Here is a 19,614-nt window from a genome sequence, read left to right as displayed (position 1 = left end):
CCATGCCCTACCATCACTGGCGGTTGGTCGGAGTAGAAGGGGAGCAATAAGGGCGCCTCTGCGTCCCTGCAGGACCCCCATGCACTCTGAGCTGCAACTAGTAGGAGGGCTGAGATGGGCCTTGAAGCCTAGGGCATGGGCCCAGGTAGAGCCACTACAGGTGAGGACTTCACCTAACTCAGCAGATACTACAGGCAGGCCTGACGGCAGCTGGATGGCTTGGCTTCCTGGCCCTACGGGGCACATTAAGATTCAATCATGAAATTCCAGCAAAGGTAGTCAGTTACAATTCTTGTTATGTTTATGCAAACAATCAGGCCAAATTAAATACAACAGATAAATTAGTCTTGATTTGGCTCTTTTGATAAACATGGGGGTAATTTTGAGGAGAAAAATTCTATTTCAATAGAAGTTATTAAAACTGAAAGGTTTTCTTTCCAGACCATTTGTTACAGTTTGTCTCCGCCAGGTCACAAGCCCACCTCCTTCTGTGCCCAGACCTCATCCTCCCTCTGACAGACAGCAAGGATCTCTTGGCTCTGAGAGAAACTTCTGTCCTGCCTCAGCAGGAAGTAGCTAGAAGAGCCCACCGACGTCCATTTTCCCTAAAAGAATTCAGAGCCAGGATCCTTGAGGTAATATATTAGGCAGTTAGACAGATATGAGCAAAGCAAGGATGATGGGCCAACTAGCACTGCCAGATGTAATTAAGTCTTTCCATCTCTACCTATGTGAGACAAGAGGACTCCCCATAAGCAAGAGGGAATGAGGCTGCAGATGAAGCAGCCCGGGAGGCTGCCCTAAAACCAGTGGGGCCTCTACAGATTCTAGTGACTGTTCCAAACCCTGAACTACCCACCTCACCAGCTTACATGGAAACCCAATCTAGAAAAGCTGAAATCCATAACCAATCTTTACTCAAGTTCTTACAGGCTTTACAGTCCACCCAGAAAGCAGTCCAGAAGCATGTCTGATCCGGTTCATCTTTCCACCCTGGTGACTCTGGACTGACTCCTACCTGGAAAGGACCACCTCCACAGCATTCAAGGTCGATGGGATCCCAACGTGGCTTCATCACACCTGGCTTAAGACAGCCCAGGCAAAATAGAGAGTCCAGGACTCTTAGGATCCTCTAAAGATTAGTCCTGGCCCTCATTCTTGGCCCTTATCTTATAAACAGGCCCACTGACTTTATTCAGCAGAGAATTAATTCTATCAAGCTTATAGTCCTCATGGGTCAATATAACTCCCTCGCCAACAATGACCCAAAAGAGTCAATGATTTGACTCATGTACATAAAACCAGTGGGGAATGTTGGAGAGTGGGAATTTTTGAGCACTACTGAGGCCATGGACTATGCCCCAGATAGAGTTGTCAGTGCTGACACCAGGCTAAGCCTTGAGATATGGTCTCATGGCCCCTTCCCAGCATGTAGGCCTTCTTTCACAGAACACTGTCAGCTTTCTGAAGAACAGGATGACCCTGTGAATAACATGGTCATCAATAGCATGATCCTGACGTTGCTTGGGAAAAACCGTTTTGTCTTGGGTTACTTGCTCTGCAAAAACAGGATGTGGTTAATGTGCTTAGAAGTGGTCCCGCACAAAGGGTCGGGGCTGCTCTCTGGACTCCCTGCGTGGAGAAAGGCAGAGCAGTCGCCGGCTGGCTGGCCGGCCAGCTGGCTGGCTAATAAAGGCTCCCTAAATTTTAATTTGGTCTGGGCTCCAGTGGTCATTCACTCGTGCTCGCTCCACAACAGTATTTTGTATATTTTTATACTCAATGTGTCTTACATTACCTTACACTGAGATTTTATTTATATACTAGAGGCCCAGTGCATGAATTTGTGCATGAGTGGGGTCCAGCTGGCCCTTCCTGATGGGGGCCATCGCTGCTGGGCCGGTGGGGGGGAGGGGCAGTGGGTAGCTGGCTGTCGGCCACATCCCCGATCAGGGTGGGGGGCAATCGGGGGCGTGGCCAGCTGGAGGGAGGGGCCACGAGCACTTGGTTGGCTGGTGGTGCCCCTGATAGGGTTGGTGGGGCCAATCGGGGGTGGGGCTGGCCCAGGGGGATTGGGCTGATCAGCGGCGGGGCTGGCCCAGGGGAGGGGCCACAGGCAGTTGGCCAGCTGGCCCTGCCCCTGATCCGGGTGGGGGGGCCGATCAGAGGCTGTGCCAGCCAGGGGGAGGGGTCACGGGAGGTTGGGGGGGTCTGATCGGGGCCCACATCAAGCCAGTTGGCCACTGCAGTGTGCATCATTGGGCATCCTTAGTGCTACCATGGAGGTGGGAGAGGATCCCGTCACCATTGCTGCGCTTGCCAGCCATGAGCCCAGCTTCTGGCTGAGCAGGGCTCCCTCTGTGGGACAGCACTGACCACCAGGGGGCAGCTCCTGCATTGAGCACCTGCCCCCTGGTGGTCAGTGCGTGTCATAGCGACCAGTCATTCTGCCATTTGGTCGATATGCATATTAGCCTTTTATTATATAGGATATATAACTATATGCATAAACTATATATTCATAGTTTATCTATACATGTACATGTATGTAATTTTATTTTTCATTCAAATTAAAAGTAATTCTTATAGCCCACAATTTCTTCACCTGGTGTGCACTAAACACAAATTTGTAATATTTTAATAGTCAACAAAAGTATTGTGTCTATAGAGTGATATATAGATTGTGGATATTCATGGAAGAAAATGCTATGCAACAATAAATGTGAACTAATTACTTCAAAAAAGTAGATGAAACAATAATAATGCTGAGAGAAAGAAACGTCATATAAAAGACTGCATAAAATGTAATACTAGTTACACTTCAAAAACAGGCAGGTTAGAAGTCAGGGTAGGTTTGTGTTTTTTTTTTTATCATTGCTATGTCTAGAAGACCATAAAAGGAGGGTTTTGAAGTAATAGTTGAGTTCTGTTTCTTGATCTAGGTGCCGGTGTGTTCACTTCATCAATATTCATCAAGCTTTGCATTTACAATTTTCACACTTTTCTTTATACATTCATTGTAACTGTTAAAGGAAATAAAGAGTGATGAAAGCTGCAAAGGTTTTCTATTTGATACAAGAAAAGTTTAATGGACTTTATAAAAAATTGTACTACAGGAGTTTCAATGTTGGCCCAAGCCCATACTAAACATGGGCATAAAATATCAGTGCTCACTTACTGTAACTGTAAGTTTGTGGAATATATATTTTCAGAAAGTATGTTCTAATTATTAAACTATGTAGTATATATAATCTTTTCCATTAATATGATGTTAGTAAATATTGCTTCCCTTTCTCTACATTCACCATATTTGTGATACTAAAAAGCTGATGTTGTTATTGTGCTCAGCAGTTAAAGATGAAATATCAGAAATAAATATTGCAATATCATTTTGCAACCACTTAAGATGTCTATAATTTCTCAATTTAATAATTAGTTTTCCCATTTTTTCATTTCAGAATAGTTAAAACATGTAGTTAAATAATCATTTTAATTGAGATACTTTGTGATTCCATGAATTATCATAAACTACTAGAGGCCTGGTGCAAGAAATTTGAGCATTGTGTGTGGGGGGGTTGTCCCTCAGCCTGGCCTGCACCCTCTCTAATCTGGGACCCGTCAGGAGATTTCTGACTGCTGGTTTAGGCCCTATCCCGTGGGCCTATACCGCAGTCGGACATCCCTCTCACAATCCAGGACCGCTGGCTCCTAACCTCTCACCTGCCTGCCTGCTTGCCTGATTGCCCCTAACCACCTCTGCCTGCCTGCCTTTTCACCCATAACCACCTCTGCCTGCCTGCCTGATTGCCCCCTAACTGCTTGCTCCCCCACACTGGCCTGATCTCACCCCTAACTGCTTACTCTCCTGCCAGCCTGATTGCCCCTAACTGCCTTTGCCTTGGCCCCCGCCACCATTGCTTTGTCTAGAACAGTGGTTCTCAACCTTTCTAACGCCGCAACCCTTTAATACAGTTCCTCATGTTGTGGTGACCCCCAACCATAAAATTATTTTCGTTGCTACTTCATAACTGTAATTTTGCTACTGTTAACGAATTGTAATGTAAATATCTGTGTTTTCCGATGGTCTTAGGCTCTACAGCAGTGGTTCTCAACCTGTGGGTCATGACCCACAGGTTGAGAACCGCTAGCAGGGTCACCTAAGACCATCGGAAAACACAGATATTTACATTACGATTCGTTAACAGTAGCAAAATTACAGTTATGAAGTAGCAACGAAAATAATTTTATGGTTGGGGGTCACCACAACATGAGGAACTGTATTAAAGGGTCGCGGCGTTAGAAAGGTTGAGAACCACTGGTCTAGAAGAAAGTTGGACATCTGGAAGATGTCTGGTCAACCAAGTCTAATTAGCATATAACCTTTTATTAGTATAGATAACTTGGGAAAAGAGATATATAGGAAATTTGATTTAGCATAGTAAGTAGATATATAGAAAATTGATATTAAAAACACATCAAAGAGTTTCAACTGAAAGGTATTAATCAATCCAATACTATGTTCTTCACAACTGAAATGCACAAAAACTTTGGTGTATTATATAAAATGCAAATTTTACAAAGTTCTAGGAAAAATGTATAGATAGTTATCAAAATATGATGAGTTTATAACGGTGACTATGTAATATAGCCCCAGGAAACAGTATGAAGAGCTCATCAGAGTAGAGTCTAATTTAATTTGCTATTTTAGATTATTTAATGTCTGAAAAGGTGTTCTATGTTCTCATTTCTAACGTTTCACCTTATCTCACTTAACTCGCACACCAGGCTTGTACTGTACATATGACAGATGACAGTGTTCCTATCTTTAGATATAAAAAAATGAGACCTGGGGAGTTTAACTAAATTTCCAAAGATCCCACAGGCAGGAAGGACTTGGAGCCAAGGTCTTCTGACTGCTGAGCAGTTTCTGGTCAGCTGTAGTTCCAGATTTTCTCATTTTGGAGCAAAAAATAACTTTTTAGAGCATTAAATATGCAGGGTTTGGGGTCACATGTAAGCAGCCTCTCCCAGGGACTTTGAATAATTAATTCTGATTTCTGTCCCAGAAATCTGCCTTTTCAATACTAGTAAGTGTTGCTTCTCTAATGGTTACTCTGTCGGTCACATTTTGAGAAACACTGTTGTTTGGTCTTCATCCTATTTTGCCTCACTTCCTACCTGTGCTCTGTTCAGTACTGCAGACACTGGAAGGAGATACCAGGGTGACAAGAAGGGAACATTCAGAATGCCCTCCCCACCCCCCACCCCCAACCTCAGTCTGGGTGTCTAGCAGTCCAGGCATATGGTGGAGGTAGGGACTCCTCCACGGCTCCAGCTCACACCTGATAGCTCTACCTTGGTTCCAACATCACATCCTCCCTTTGTCCCTACATCCCTGGGAGTGAAAGGGTTTTCTTCCTTTCCCTCATGTTTGGGTTGCAACACCCTCCTCTCTTTTGGCTTCTTGGCAATTCCCTAAGGTTTTAACCAACTACCTGTACTAATTTTTCTTTTTCTTACATAGTTAGAATGAGTTTCTCTTTTCCAGTTGAAGCTTGACTGTACAACTGCCATAGTTTTTTGTCCAAATGAAATCAATTTATGATTTCAAGTGTCAGGTAAGTCAATTAATGCTACCTGCTATCCCAAGTCCAGGTTATACTTAGTACTTGCCAACTGGAGCAAAGGAGTCCAATTAGTTACCTAGGGTCAAGTATCAGAGCACAAGGGTAAAACAGAAATGTTCTTATGACAGGTCCGACTGGATAAGCGAGTGGGGATATTATTTGTTTATTTATGTATATTTGTTAAAGCACAATATATAGCACAAAGATGAATAAATGGCCAAAATATGGTATAAGTACTAATTGATTTATCTGCCAACTAAGGATGCTGCCAACATCAAGCTAATGAAATAAGATTCAAAGACTAGAGGATCTGGGTGTATTGAATCTAAAAGCTCTTGTGATCCATTGTTTTCCTTAGTTTGCATTTTTTATTGCTTCCTCCTCATCATTGGATTAATAAAATCTAGAGCAAGCATGTCAAACTCAAAGGCTAACATGGGCCAGATAAACAAGGTTGAAGTTAGCATATAACCTTATGTGGGCCGCAAACAAACAAAAGCTTCAATTTTCATAAGAAACGTAGGTTTATTTCAATAGAGACATGCTGAACACAAAGGGCTGAAATAAATGAGTCATCATTAGCATAAAATAATAGAACATTTTAATAAAAACTAATATTTTCTTGAACATTAACTTACCAGACACTGAATAACTGCACAAATTAATAAGCATAACGCAAATAAACCTATTTTTCTTGTTCTCTGAAACTGAAATACTTCCTATTGCGCACACCAAACAAGTCAGTCCAAGACTAATGACATGGCAATTGGATGCTAAAATATTTCCTGCTAGAATTAGTGGAGAGAAATGGTGCACCTGCGCATAAGGTGCTTAAGGAAAATGAAAATATTAATTGTGGGCCGCATGCGGCCTGTGGGTCGTGTATTTGAAAAGCTTGATCTAGTAGAGAGTCTAAGTTAAGGTGTAGGCCTAAGCAAACACAATGTGGATTTGATGTGACTGGACAGTTCTAATAGCTAAGTTTACCTGAAGAAAAGACAAAGGAATTCTTTTGCCTCCATCTGATTCAGCATAGTTATCTGGAGACTAGATTAAGGCCTATGGAAAATGCCAATTAGATGAGAGCATAAAAAAGCTGTGGTGCATTTACACGATGGAATACTACATGGCTTTATAAAGGGGAGAACTCTTACCTTTTGCGGCAGCATGGATGGAACCTGAGATTATTAGGCTAAGTGAAATAAGCCAGGCACAGAAAGACAAAAAACACATGATCTCACTTATATGTGGAATCTAATGAGCAAAATAAAATGACAAAATAGAACCAGAGAAATGGGCACATGGAACAGACTGACAAATGTTAGACGGGAGGTGGGTGGAGTGGACTGGATGGAAGAAGGTGAGGAGAATGGCCAAAGATCATATATGCATAGCCCAGGGACACGGACAGTGGTGTGGTGAGGGCCGAGGGAGGGGAAGATAGGGTCTGGGTGGATGTGGGACAAGGGGAATGAATGGGGGACATCTGTAAGAGTGTCAACAATTTAAAAAATGCCTTATGGCAAACTGATTTTTGGAGCTTTCTTTCACCACATTATTCTTGTAAACCTTGTATAGATGTAAGCAATCTCTTAGTGACTCTTAGTGTCTGCTATCAGGTAATATATTTTGACTAATGTTCTTACCTCTCTTTGATTCTGGTTTGTTTACTTTGACTATTGTTTTCATCTCTGTTCAGTTTTTAAGAACAGCATCATACTAGTAATTCTAAACTTAATCCTCTATTGTTTCATACTTGCTGCATAACTTTACATATTTTCAGTTCTCAGCTATTATCTGTAGGTCACTAAGTACAATATCTACCATTTTAATCTGGTAACAATTCCATATGATAAACTGATTAAATCATGCCTATTAGACATTCCCATCTGCAAATCCAGTAACACAATATTTCTGCAACAGAATTTATTCTATGTCTTATAACTCATGCACCATTTTTAACCCAGTTCTTGTATTTTTACATCACCTAATGATATTTTTTAAAAGTTACAGACAACAAAAAGCTAACAACAAAAGCCTTCTTGCACACCAATAAATGTCCTTATCCCATGTAGTCACAGATTTAGTAAATTGTAATTTAGATGCATCTTTAAATTGGATTCTTCTTTCTATCCTGTTACCACTCATACATCCAGTGGTCATCTTATCTTTTTGCTTAAATTTCATAGCATCTCACCATGCTAATGGGTTTATAACCATTCTGCCACATTGCTGCTGTAATTTTTTAAATCGAAGGCAGATCATATCACTCTTTTTCCTAAAAAGAAAGAGAGAGAGAGAGAGAAGAGAGAGAGAAAGGAAGGAAGGAAGGAAGGAAGGAAGGAAGGAAGGAAGGAAGGAAGGAAGGAAGGAAGGAAGGGAAGAAGGGAGGAAGGGAGGAAGGGAGGAAGGGAGGAAGAAGGAAGGAAGGAAGGAAGGAAGGAAGGAAGGAAGGAAGGAAGGAAGGAAGGAAGAAAGAAAGAAAGAAAGAAAGAAAGAAAGAAAGAAAGAAAGAAAGACTTCTATTTGTCTTTCACTTCCCACAGCCATGGAATAAAACCTTTATTCCTATTCTTGTCTATATGCACATTCTTATTTCTTGTAAAGTCTAATATTAAGTTTCTCTTCATTACATTGGATAAATCAGACCAACTTTTAGCTCATTAACTTTGCATTTGCAATGACACTTGCCTTAAATATCATTCCTTCCTTATATGTATAGCCTACTCACATTCACTTTTCAGGATTTAGAAAAAGTATGTCTTCAGAGAATTCTTCTTTAGCAACTGAAGAGTGAGTTGTAGCACCCATATAACATTCAACTAATTTCATATTAAAGATATTTGTCTGGAAATTTAGGTGTACAGACACCGTATTTTCTTCAACCAATTTACCTGTCATCACACTTATCCAATAATCTATTACATAGCCTGTTCTTGATAAATATACAGAAGAAGAAAAATCCCTATTCTAAGACCAAAAGAAATGCTCTCCAATCACAGAGGAGAAGACACATATAAACAACTTTAGAAGAATGTATATGCACAACATAAAAGCATATACATGGCATTAAGATGGTTCAGTGGATTGAATAATTACCTCTGGTTTCAGTATGACCAGAAAAAGATTCCTGGCAGATGTGATCTCTGATATAAAATGTAAAGAATGAATTGGCATGGGCTACCTGTACTGGGCAGCAGATAAGGAGAACTATCCAGGGATAGAAGATGATACATACAAAAGCAATGTCTGCCTATTGAATTAATTGTGATTTTCTAACCTTTCAACCAGCATTTTAAAATAACTATTATGTGTAAGGAACATGTGATGTTAATGATTCAGACATGCTCCTGCATTCAGACTTCACCATCCAAATAAGATGATACCCCAATGAGAGATAATTCAGTAATGCCCAACAGCAGGGAACCCCTCTCTTTCCTACTAATTCTAGGCATTATTTAGCAATGAGGCAGCAAACAGAGTGCAGGCAATTCAGTACATTGTTGTCTGCCACATTAGCTAACCTAAAATTATCAGAGAAAGCTGTGAAACACCCCAAAATGCACTAAGCTACCAAAAAAGAAAGCAATTTTTACTGGTTAAAATCCCCAAAATATTTATTTTCCACCAGAAGCATGAAGATGAATGGGCTTTCTGATTTTTATCCCAGCATCTGTTCACTCTATTCACCAAGCTGCTTAATCATGATCTTCTGCCAAGAGTGACAGGCCATATTTCCTAATATGTTTTATTAGTTAAAATTACAAAATAGTAGATGTGATTTATTTGACACAGAAACTACAATTTGCAACATTCTCCAATGTTCCTCTGGGTTATTTTAGGCAAAAATCGTCCTCTGGCAAGTGCAAATGTTTTGTATAAATCCAGTCAAATCTTTAGTGCATCAAATTTGAGATGCACTAAAATCTAGGCAGGAGAAACAGTCAATAATAAAAAAAGAGTTTTTCTTTTTATGATATGCATATATTTACTGTGTGTAACAACGTATTGCTTTTCTAAAATTTGTAAAATTATTCAATTACAAAAGAGAACACATTTCTTTATATGTATTTTTTCATTGACTATTTAAGCTGCTTTTCAATTACAGAAGGAAACACTTTCCTTTTTATATATTTTTCTTTGAATATTTAAGCTGCTTTTCAATTACAGAAGAGAACACATTTCTTTTTATCTATTTTTTTTCATTGAATATTTAAGCTGGTTTTTCAGTTACAGAAGGGAATATATTTATTTTTATATATTTTTTTCATTCAATATTTAAGCTGCTTTAGAATCTCTGAACAAGCACCTACTGACCAGAACATACCATCTAAAACATCTGAGGCGGTCCCTTTGGCCTGGCAGCAATTAGAGCACATGTTCAGTCCACATTTCATTGTCTGATCCAGCTTTCATTTCACGTGGAGTGTTTTTTGAAGTGCATGAGCGCTTCCATACAAGAGCTGAGGTGGCTTAGCAGAGAGAACGCCAGAGACCACAAATGAGATTCTGATCTTGAAGGTAAAGTACTTTCTCTGTCTGAGGATAGCATGCCAGTTGCACGTTAAGAGTGGGGGAAGCACACCAATGAGCAAAAATATATTCTCCCAGTCTGTTGAGCTCAGGTGATTTATCCCCCACACTAACTGTCCTGAAATAGTTGAGCCAAAATTCTGAAAATGTCTAAACACGATGAATAAACTATCTCCTTGTTTTGTCGGATGGGTTTTAGTTCATTGATGAGCCTACATGTTGAACTTGTAAAAAAGCATAATTATTTTAACTCTTAGTTTTTTGCATCACCTTTCTTGCTACGTTAAAACACGGCATTCACTGACTCTTCCAGGTGGCTTTTCTATAAATTAATCATTGTTTGTCTAACTGCTTTACCTCATTAAAATCCTGAATGTTATGTTCTAACTAAATTTTGGTAATGCCACACAGAGCTAGAGGTTAGAGGCAGTTTTGAGTGTTCTTTTATGAGAGACAGTTAAGAATAAATGATAAATGCCATACACTTACCAAATTATTGAAAGATTTAAGTATACCAGGCAGCTACAAGCTCACTTCCACACACACACACACACACACACACACACACACACACACACACACACACACACTGGAGTAGCTATTGTTTTTGAGTTACTTTGTTTTGTCAGATGAGAAAATGCATTATGAGCTTCCCAAACTCAACAATAATATTCAACGGATAACCCATCATATTTAATTATTGTATAAAGGTTAGTGATTCCTCAGAGGCTAATCTGAAAGCTGTTTTCTCATAATTATAAAGCATGAAGGCCCAGAGAATTACTGAGGAAAGAAAAGCTGCCATTGCAGCCACTTCTTTTTCAGGGGAGTAACTTGACCTGTAATTTCAAACAGGGCAGCCAACTAACCCTCAGAGGTTTCACAACCTGAATGAAACAAGGGAGTTCTGAGCAACTTGTGCAATAAAGCGGTTAATGACTTTATTAGAGATTTTGGTCACCTCACCACCTACATAGATCCATTTATTTTTGTTTTCTTTATAATTTCCCATTTTAAAAAATGGCACAGAAAAACAGTTGCTTATCCATAGTTAACCTAGGAAATTGTATGGATGAAACAGCATGTGACTTCAAAATCTGTGTCTGGTGCCTGCATTCTTTATCCCAAATACCAAGTGCCCTTGTTCTTGCACCCTCATATGTAGGAGCAACTATGGGGGGGACAGATCGATAGTGACATCTCTTTTGGTCCCCAGAAATGCTTTATATTTCACCCCTAAAGATGAGATTGGCATTGATCCTAACCTTCAATAAGTAGTTTAAGTTCACACAAAAAAATTAGCTCCTTCCTGCTCCTCCCAGCCAGCTCATGCAGAACTGAACAGTGCTGGAAAGAGGCCTGAGTGAAAGAAAGTGTAGAATTGGATATTTCCACTTTGTCCCAAATTGATTAGAGTTATGACCTTGGACATGTCATTTCATCTTTATGACACTCTTTTTCTGCATCAGTAAAATCCAGATATTACTCTGTCTTCCTTCTACCTCAACTGACCATGGTTATGCCATTATATGAACACATTTTTACATGGGGTTTTTTGATTGCTTATTATGTTTTCATTTTCATATAGTAAGTCATAAAATAGGGGATGTGATAAATTATATTATTCATTAACAACAACAACAAACTCTTGAGGGTTTTGCTCTCCTTCACCTCCAAGAATGCTTATATACCCCTACCATGGTGACATTGGCCTTGGCCACATGACTTTCTCTAGCCAGTGGGATGTGAACAAGGTCAACATTGTACATTCCATATGGAAAGTTTATAAGCTTTATAAGGAAGCACATGCTTTGCCATGTCCCTTTTTCTCCTGCCAAGTGACCAGTCAGATTCCAGACGAAGCATGCTTTGTCATCCTGGGGCGGAGTGAAGGTGAGTTGAAGCAAAGCCACGTCTGACCTGTGATGGGTACGTACATGATGAAGATAAAAACGAAGGCTTTGTGATTGTAAACCTCTGGGATTTGGGTGTCCTTTATTTCCATTGCATAATGAAACTCAAGCCAACTAATCTACGTTTGCATTGCTAAACACGATTCTGCTGCATTTTCTGCTTGTCTCCGATTACATAGACATACCACTATTTCAATAAATGTATTACTTATATGTCAAAGCTAATTGTTATTTTTATTATATTTAGAAATATCTGTGGCATTTTTGTGGATATTCTGTCCACCCCCCTCCCATCCATGACCCATCCACTCACTCTTAACCCAGGGCTACTTGTTGGGTTTGGGCAATAGGTGACAGCAGCACGAGCCAGCAGTGCCGATGGCGAAAGAGGCCTGGTAAGTGTCGCTCTCCCAGCCCTCCCCCTCACTATTCTGTTTCCTATGAGACACTCAATGCTAGAGTATCCTATAGATATCCTTTCGATAATTCTCCAGATGAAAGGTATATTATCTTTGTCTTATTTAAAAGTGAAATTAATCTGAACTATTAATCTAATTTTATTAATCATCAATTTTCAAATGGATACATCTTAATAAAATCTTCATTTAAACTCTTTAATCAGCCCATTCAAGTACTCAGCATTGATAAGAGATATATATTTCTTCTTTTACTCAAATATCCATATTGTTTCTTAATAAAAATGTCTATTTTTCATTGGGGTTATGTTTTAGGTATGCTTTATATGTCTTTAAATTTCTTATTGCACTTGGTAGTAGGATTTCACTATGTTTTATTTTTTAATGTAATTTCTGGCATAGAGGCATACTACTCTGTTGTACCCAGTCACTACCAAACACTTTACTAAACCTGCATGTAAAGTAAATATAACATTATTTCTATTCCTGTCTTTGCATGATATATACATGGGTGGCACTTCCACCACCATTCACTTTAGTGTAGATGCTTCAGAATGATTGAAAGGCGTTCCGGAATCTCACCACGCTAGTGCTTCCCCAGAGGTGGGAGCTTCTGTTTTCCTCCAAAATGGAGGCCTCGCTGTTCTTTCATTGTTGCATATTAGTTGGACTGTTTCCCGCCCCCACCCCCGCCCCCGCCGCAGGACAGATTCACTGCATTGAGAAGAACTTATGAGACCTGTCCTGCTAGAACATGGGTCTATGTATATCTCTCTACTCTGCATCACAAAACACATGATCTCTCCAAATCAGCATTTTGTGTATCTGCAGGTTTTTTTGGTGTCTCCTTACCTTCCAGTCGATCTGCCTGGCATAGTATCCATGATATTTTTGAACCAATTTTTCCCCAAAGTTATATCTAGAAACTTTCCTTAATTATTCTTAAAATGACATCCAGAGTAATTTTAAAATTCCAGGGAAACCTGTTTGAACTATCACAGTTACACAGTAATTAAAAGTAAAAAAAAATCACTCTATTTAAAATATACAATGAAATTATTAATGTGATCCATATGCTAGGCTACGCAATGTGTACATGCATATACACACATATACATACACATACATGTATATATGCACATATACACATTCATAGGCATATAAACACACACATTTATATAATCACATTTGATATTCACAATACCCCTGTGCAGTTGATAGCTTTTTATTTCTATTTTGGAAAACAGTAAGTTAAATTAAGATGTTAAAATTAACCACTTGTCTGTGGTTTATTTACTAACACAAATGAAATGAAGATGTTTTTATAATTTTTTTTTAATTCTAAAAATTAGGTTTTACTTGATATATCAATGGAGAGATTTAGTTTTTATTCATTGTATTGGCATGACATTGGTTAATATGATCATACAGGTTTCAGATGTGGGTTTCTATGCTATACGATCTGTATATTGCACTGTGTGCCCACCACCCAAAGTCAAATTTTCTCTCATTACCATAAATTAGGACCCCTTTCACCCCGCCAAACCCTTCCTTCCAGCAACCACCACACTGCTGTTGGTGTCCAAGAGTTTCAGTTTTACATCCCACATATGAGTTTAATCATATGTCTTTTAGTTTTTTCGGACTGACATTTCACTTAGCATAATCTTCTCAAGGTTCATCTGTGTTGTTTCAAATGGCAGTATTTCATCCTTCCTTAGGTCCGAGTAGTATTCTATCATGTATATGTACCCCATCTTCCTTATCCAGTCCTCTACCACAGGACACTTTGGTTGTTTCCATGTCTTGGCCACAAAGAATAATTCTGCAATGAACATAGGGGTTCATATATCTTTGTGAATACATGTTTTCGAGTATATACTCAGGAGAGGGGTTGCTGAGTGGTATGGTAGCTCTATCCTTACCTTTTAGAGGCTTCTCCAAACTGTTTTCTGTATTGGTTATACCGGTTTACATTCCCACCAGCAATGAATGAGAGTTCCCTTTCTCCACAATCTCTCCAAAACTTGTTACTACTTGTTGATAATGGCCACTCTAACAAATGTGAGGTGGTGTCTCATTAAATGGGGAGACTTAAATGCATATTTTACTACAATCCATTCATGTGGGTAAATGTGTTTTATAAAAAGTGCAAAGCCATATCTTAGGAATTAAAAATAACTGGTAATATGTAGTGGACTGAAGAGATATTAATAAAGTTGAGGGATGTGTGCCACATAATGTAGTTTGTGGGAGGATGTCAAATGCATAATGATTTTTTTTCTCCTACTCTGTGAAAGATGAGGGAGGCAGAAAGAGTGAAACTTGTTGTCTTCCCTGAAGGGAAAAATGGACATCCTGGCTGGAGGGTCTCTGTGCAGCTGCCTGAGCAGATTCCCAGCTTGCCGGCGTGTGAAACAACTGTTATTATTTAACAGCACATGTCTTTGCTGTTCCTGAAACTCCAAAGTTTCTGGCCAAATGAGCTATGGTTTATTGAGATGATTCTTTGACATCCACCCTTAACTTTGTTTCCATGGACATTAAATTCAAATATTCTCTAAATAAGTCATTATGGAAATTTTAAAAAATGTTTAATATTGCAAAATATGCAAACATGAAAGAGTTTACCAGCATAAGCTCTTAAAAGAATTGAAAAATATTCTCAATGAATGATAGAATCACTTCCCTCCTGATACAGCATGAAGAATCATAATAAAAAGAATTCCATCTGGCATACTCAAATGTTTGAGGGGAAGAGTCAAATTATTTTTTTCTGCAATTTTGAAGTCAGAAGATTATTGGGCTCTAATAGTTTGATTGGAGAGGTATTGTTATTTGCTTAGGTGATTTGCCATGATGTTAATTCCCCTGGCTGCACAACTTTCACCAGTGGAATGGTGATGAAGATGACCTTAATTGTCCCTCTCAGTTGACTAAACTTCAGACAGATTTTTTCCTAATTGTGAATTCTTACCTTTTCTTACAGCATTTACTTAATAACATACTTGACACTTGAACAACACAGAATTGAATTGTGCCCATCCACTTGCACCTGGGTTTTCTTTTTTAAAAATATATTTTTATTGATTTCAGAGAGGAAGGGAAAGAGAGAGAGAGAGATAGAAACATCAACGATGAGAGAGAATCATTGATCAGCTGCCTCCTGCACATCCCACCCTGGGGATCAAGCCTGCAACCCAGGTATGTGCCCTGACCTGGAATCTAACTGTGACCTTCTGGTTCGTAGGTCGATGCTCAACCACTGAGCCACGCCCGGCTGGGCTATACCTGGGTTTTCAATAACTATACGGTCAGCCCTCTGTATCTGGGTTTTGCAGCAGATTTCCAGCAGCAGATCGAAAAGACTGTTTTTGATCTGTGATTTGTTGAATCTATAGATGTGGAGGGCCGACTGTATGGTTATTGAATAAATTCATGTGTGCATTGTCCTACCCCATTTTATATATGGGTCATGAACATCTGAGGGAGGGAAATGAGCATTCTGCCATAGATTTGCCAGATCCTGCGGAGTGCTGGATCTGCTGTGACTAGTTAGGGAAGGACAGCAACCCATCCCACTTGTGAGTTCCAGCAGGTGCCATCAAACAGAATGAGCATGTGTCTTATTACTTCAGATTGCATTGGGAAGAGGACCAGAAACTTCACTTATGTGATATTGACTGGATGTTGTTTTAATTACTATCTACAGCAGCCAACTCAAAGGTCTGGCTACTCAAGCACAGAAAACCTTCCAAATCCCTCAAATGAAGTTGCTAAAAAACTACCATATTCCTACTTTATTGAACATATTTCGTTTCCCTCTAAATTCAAAAACAAAAATATCATTTTAGAATTCTGTTTATATTTTAGGACCAATAACTTCATCAAATTTAGGAGAAAGGATGGCAACCAAAAGCCAAAAATATTACCAGACTTTGCTTGGAGGGCCCAGGAAGCAGGTGCACCCCTCTCAGAGTGGGACAGGGATGAAGGATTCGGATGGCAGTGATCCCAGTGGTCAAGCCCAGGCCCTGACATTTCCCAGGTACAGCTGCAGATGAAGTCTATGCCTCATTTCCCTTGTCCTAACAATTGACTTCCTGGTCACCAAATGCCAACCCTTGTTTTTTTTCCATTGTGCTTAATTACTTCAAACTTTGAAATTTAAAAAGTCAGTACCTCTGGTTTTCTGATTTTTTTATGGGAGTTAACTCCAGAAGTCAATATGATTTCACATAGTGCCTATCCTTACTTAGCCAAGAATTATAAGTTTGCAGCCAAACTTAGACACATAGCTGGTGCTGATTGGAGTACAGAAGTTGTGCATGAAGTCGTGCTGAAGTCAACCCCATTTCCAAGCTTCTTTTCAAACCTCAACCCAGGTGGCCTGAGCAGACCCTGCCAACTCTAATCTTGCTCTTTCAAATGGAGTTTTGGCCCTTGTAAATAGCACTTCAGCTATGCCTCAAAATAGGTTTCTATTTTCTACTGTATGGTCGGCAAATAGCTGTTAGACAGATTTGTTTCAGCTAATGACAATGAATTATTGTCCTCTATTTAAAAACCACTTCAGTTTCTTAACTCCTTTGTTTAGGAAGAAAACCTGGAACATTAGGAAAACCTTCAGGCTTAAGCTAATATGTTTGTGAATCAAAGATCCATGGAAATAATCACATTGAGGTTTTCTATATTTACGGTTGCATTTCCTTTTGAATTGTTTTAAAATATAAACGAATGCAAATATGTCCTGACATCAAAGTTAAAAAGTTGAAATTTTTTAAATTTTTTTATTGGTTAAGGTATTACATATTTGTCCTCGTCCACCCATTACCTTCCCAACCCCTCCTCCCCCACTCATGCCCTCACCCCCCTGGTGTCTCTCTGTCCATTGGTTAGGCTTATATGCATGCATACAAGTCCTTTGGTTGATCTCTCCTCCTTCCCCCCACCCTCCCCTACCTTCCCTCTGAGATTTGACAGTCTGATCGATGCTTCTCTGTCTCTGGATCTGTTTTTGTTAATCAGTTTATGTTGTTCATATATTCCACAAATGAGTGAGATCATGATATTTATATTTATCTGACTGGCTTATTTCACTTAGCATAATGCTCCCCAGTTGTAGTTTACCTTTTGGTTAGATTTTACCAAATCTGAAAACTATCAATTGCATAAATCATAGGAACAAATAAGCATTGTGTTGCAAAAGGGAGAGTATAAATCATCCAATCTTTAATGATATCTACAGACATTTTTTTACATTTTTAAGCACAATTGTAAACTAATTATAATATTGCCTAAGTTTGTATCTTTTTACAAAACTTCACACTTCCTTTATATGATTTTCATATTATACTGCAAAATACCAAAGTATTTGTGATTAATTGTACAGATTTACAATGTTATAAAACCTAAAGTTATGTCTACTAAAATGGATAAGACATGTGACAATATATGAACTGGGAGCAGATAAAGTTTAGTTCTAGTAGTTTCTTTAGCTTTGCTCTCAGAGCCCATTCCAAATGAACCACAAAAGCAGATTTCCCAGACAGTGTTGATAGTATGATATTATTTATCAAGACATTAACAAGTTTTCTATATAGAAAAAATAAAAATGGCCCATATGTTTGGTAAATACCAAATAACACATCTTCATTTGAAGATCCACAATTATATCACACGTTAAACTTTTTGAAGGTTCCCAAAGGGGAAATAACCTATTTGATATTGTTTAACTAGTTGTATTACAATTCTATTGCCAAACCTGCTCTGACTGGATTTTTCCTCTCCATAGAAGGTCTATGGAGAGCTGTTCCAACTGGCATGGCTCAGTGGTTGAGCAGTGACCTATTAATCAGGAGGTCACAGTTCAATTCCCAGTCAGGGCACATGCCCGGGCTGGGGGCTAGGTCCCCAGTGTGGGGCATGCAGGAGGCAGCCAATCAATGATTCTCTCTCATCATTGATGTTTCTATCTCTCTCTCCCTCTCCCTCTCCCTCTCTTAAATCAATAAAAAATATTTTAAAAAAAAAGGAGGTCTATGGAAATCTGCCAAAGCACTAGAGCCACTGGACCTTATTTAAAGTAACACTGAGCCCTAACCAAGATGATTCTCTCTCATCATTGATGTTTCTATCTCTCTCTCCTTCTCCCTTCCTCTCTGAAATCAATAAAAATATATTAAAAAATAAAATACTTTCCTCTTAGAAATCAATTATATATATATATATATATATATATATATATTAGCGTTCCTATTTCAGGATCTAGCTTGAATGTCACATCCTACACTTAATCTTGAAATCTAATTTTCCTTTGTCTGCATGTCATAGTCACTAATATACAACTTTCTTGTTCAACTATTGTTCACATCACTTATTATCATGCTTGGTGGCATATAGGAACTCAATAGAGAGTATCATATGAACAAATGGATGAACAAATAAAAGATGGGTCCTTTTCATTGCTTCTATTATATAGACCTAGACAAAATTGTTTCAGTTTAAATGATTTCTGTTTTCTGTTGTTTTCTGTGCCAGGCACATTCCTCTGTGTTGGGGACATAGCAGTGACTTATGGTCTATGCACAGGGGAAATACACTAAGTATCTCTCACATGACTAACTTGATCAGATTTTGGCAGAAGTGTTGAATATAGATTGCATAAGAACAGGTTAGAAGAAAGGAATGAGCAAGTAATTTTGTAGTGTTGCTGGTCATAAATGATGAAGTTCTACTGGGAATCAGTAAAACAGGTGATAAGAATAACATTAAAGAGATGAAGCGGGTGGAGTGAAGTTGGTGAACAATGGGAGAAAGAAGTTTGGGGATTGTACCTAGAATTTCTGCTTAGGTTATTAGGTACTTACTAGGTGAGATAAAAAATAGAAAAGAGACCAGGCTAGCATATTTCAGTGGTTAAGCATTGACCTATGAACTAGGAGGTCACAGTTCAATTCCATAGTCAGGGCACATGCCTTTGTTGTGGGTTCGATTCCCCAGTGTGGGGCATGCAGGAGGCAGCCAATCAATGATTCTCTCTCATCATTGAGTTTTCTATTGCTTTCTCCCTCACCCTTTCTCTATGAAATCAATACAAAATAACAAAAACAAAACCAAAAAATC

The sequence above is a fragment of the Plecotus auritus genome (genome assembly GCF_963455305.1).
Source record: "Plecotus auritus genome assembly, chromosome: 8".
In the NCBI taxonomy this organism is placed as follows: domain Eukaryota; kingdom Metazoa; phylum Chordata; class Mammalia; order Chiroptera; family Vespertilionidae; genus Plecotus; species Plecotus auritus.
Note: the sequence above shows the minus strand (reverse complement) of the source record.